Below are 3,410 nucleotides of genomic sequence, written 5' to 3'. Positions count from 1 at the left end.
TGGAATCTATCTGGTTATATTAAAGGAGGCAGCAATGGACGTAAGCACACCCTTAGCCATAATTATGAGAGCTTCCTTGGACTCTGGGGGAGTACCTATGGACTGGAGATGTGCTTATGTGACTCCAATTCACAAAGGAGGATCAAAGGGTGACACAAATAATTATAGACCTGTTAGTTTAACTTCTGTTCCAGGGAAATTAATGGATGCGTTGGTTAAAGAATCATTGCAGGATGATCTAGACAAGACTAGTTATAGCTTCGACACAGCATGATTTTGTTAAGTGGAAGTCGTGTCTGACCAATTTGATCGGATACTATGATGTGTTCACAAAGGAACTGGGTGCATGGAATAAATTGTGTATCATATATTTGAATCTTAGAAAGGCTTTTGATACTGTTCCACCATGGAAGACTGCTGCACAAATTGGAGCAGTGTGGCATTGGAGGCAAATTGCTGCTATTGATAGAGGAATGGTTGAACTGGAGAAGACAGAGTAGTATTCACTGGACATTGCTCTTCATGGACTAATGTTATTAGTGGAGTCCCTCGGGGTTAAGTGTTGAGTTCATTCTGGTTTTCTGTATTTATTACTGATGGTATATCAAGATTAAGGTCCAACTTTGCAGATGATACAAAGTTGGCAGGGTTGATAACGGCACTAATGAAATTATGCTTCCGCAGGATCTAGAAAGGTTGAGCAGATGGGCTGCTAGGTGCAAATGAAGTTTAACATAGACAAATGTAAAGTACTTCATGTGGGAAGCAGTAACCCCAGAGTTACGTATCAGCTCTTTGGTACTACACTGACAGTGGTAGAGAATGAAGAGGAACTGGGAGTAATTGTGCAGGCAGATATGAAATTTTCTGAGCAGTGCAAGAGTAGCTCATGGTGTCTTCTCAACGATATACAGGAATTTTTCTAGCAGGGATAAGGAGGTGGTTATCCCGTGCTATAAGGCAATGGTCAGGCCACAGCTTGAGTATTGTATACAGGTCTGGAGGCATCATTTTAGGAAGGATGTAGAGCTGCTGGAACGAATGCAGAGAAGGGCAACAATGTTAGTGAATGGAACAAAGGATTGCTCTTACAAAGAAAGGCTTAGGTTTTGCAAATTACGATATCTGGAGACTAGGTACCTGTGAGGTGATCTGATTGAGGTGTATAAAGCATTGAATAGTTTGAATATGCCCAATGCTGATGGGATTCTTCCTCTTGCTCAAAATAATCACCTCAGAGGTCATAAATTCAAATTGAGGAAAGACGGTTGTAGGATAGATGTGCAGAAGTTTTTCTTTAGCCAGCGGGTGGTTGATTGCTGGAACAAACTTCCACCTGTCATTGTAGAAGTTGATAGCTTAAACAGATTCAAAACAGAACTAGATAAATGTTTGGAACGACTGGATTGGTGAAATTAGAAGATTTTTTTTTTTTTCTTTTTTTGCCTGTGATAAGCTCGCTTTCTTGCATCATGTGCCGTTACTAATGATAATGCTAAAAGAATACCCAGGTACGAGAAGCACTAGGTGGATATTAGCATTAGCATTAGTAGAGGCATTTGATGCAAGAAAGCAAGCTTATGCAGCATCAGCCAAAAAAAAAAAAAAAAAAAACCACTTCCACTTCACCCCTCTGTTCGTTCAAAATACCTGTCCAGCTGAGCCTTAAACTTATTTAGGCTAACAACCTCCACCACAAGGGATGGACGTCTGTTCCACCAACCAACCACCCGCTGGCTAAAGGCAAATTTCCTCACGTCTATCCTACATCTGTCTTTCCTCAATCCCCTCGACGTGGGCACCTGTACGTGGTGAGGGGACCTCCCAGTGACGCTGCTGGACTTCCAGACTAGCATCACTGGGATCCAACGCCCACAGCCTAGGTTCCGGGCTTACATCAATGGAATCCGGCGTGTTTGCCGTGCGCTGCGACCCGTGGAAATTCGGAAAGGGGGATCCTGGTGGTTGAGGGGCCCAGCTTCAATACACCACTTTGGCCCCTGCTTCGACAAGACGGGTGGTCCTGGAAGGCCCGGCTAGGATCAATCGGCTAGTAGGTTCGCCTGCGAGGGTCAACCGTGTCAATGCCACGCCCCTACCCTCATGGTCCGAGGGACAGGATTCAGGCTGGCGGCGGTGCGGGTATAGTGTCTGGGTAGCCCTGGCGTCCCACTCCCGAGCGCATTTATTGCATGCCGGGTAGTGGGCGTCCCTTTGGGCTCCGTGGTGGGTGGGGAGCCCGGGCACTGAACACTTTAATAAACTCCATGAATCCTGATAAACGTATTCCTTCAGGGGCCCCAACCCGGTCCCTATCTGAAAATAATGACGGAGAGGCAGATAGCATTATTGCTACAAAGAGGCAGAGAACCGAAATACCATCAGGGCCAGTCCCAAGGTTCCTAATTATGCATTCTACCAATGAGACACCAATTGGTAAAATGTCGCCCTTTTTCATACAAAAAGGGTTAGACGGGTTAGCAGGTTCACCCAAATCAGTTAAGAGGCTTCGTTCTGGAGACCTTTTAATTGAAACTAAAAATGACCGGCAATCTGAACATCTACTCCGAACAACATCAATCGGAGGAATCCCTGTAACGGTGACACGGGCCCAGGTGCCAAATGATTTATTGAATAGTCGGTCAGAACTTTATCATTGCGACTTGATTTGTCAATTGATAGTGGGGCTGTTTGTTTGATCCCTGTGCAATAAATTATTTTGAAGAGGCTCTTCCTCCTAGTGGTCTGGGCTGGGCAGCTGAGGTGATTCCTCAGCTGGCAGATTGAGCCTATTTTGGTTGGTTCTTTTTGTAATTTCGCGAGATCTAAATTATTGTGATATATGCCAAAAACGAGAAGGAAGATCCCTGTTCCTCCGGTGGAGGAGTCAGGAAAAGAATCTTCGATAGAGTCTTTGGAGGTAAGCTCTGAATCTTCGAGTGAAGATGAATCAGAAGAGGTCATGAGTCGACCGTCTGAAAAGAAGAGGATTCCGGAGGGGAAAAGTTCACAGGAAAAGACACGTACAGTTACGAAGAAGATTTCGAAACAGATACAGTGTAACCTAGAACCTTTTACCTTGCAGGAATTAGAGTCTTACAGAACCAAGTTACGGCTTTTTGTGTCAGCTTTGAATAAGCCAAGTGCACATGACTTGAATGTAGTAATGGGATATTGGTACAAGATGGTACTGTATGTGGAGTCTTTGACTATACGGAATGTACGGTTAGAGACGAAGCTGAATACTTTAAAGGAACAAAAAAGGAAAGCAGGACAAGCCCCTGAATTAAGATCATATGCAGAGGCGGTTAGTGCGAGTTTAGAAACCAAGTTGAATTCTTTAATGGAAAAAGGTAAAGCAGAACAAGTTCCTGAACCAAGATCATATGTCGAGGTGGTGAGTGCAAGTG

Source organism: Mastigoproctus giganteus, unplaced genomic scaffold, assembly GCF_048544385.1.
Source record: "Mastigoproctus giganteus isolate SK-2022 unplaced genomic scaffold, ASM4854438v1 scaffold_27, whole genome shotgun sequence".
NCBI classification, from domain to species: Eukaryota; Metazoa; Arthropoda; class Arachnida; order Uropygi; family Thelyphonidae; genus Mastigoproctus; species Mastigoproctus giganteus.
This window is presented reverse-complemented; position numbering follows the sequence as displayed.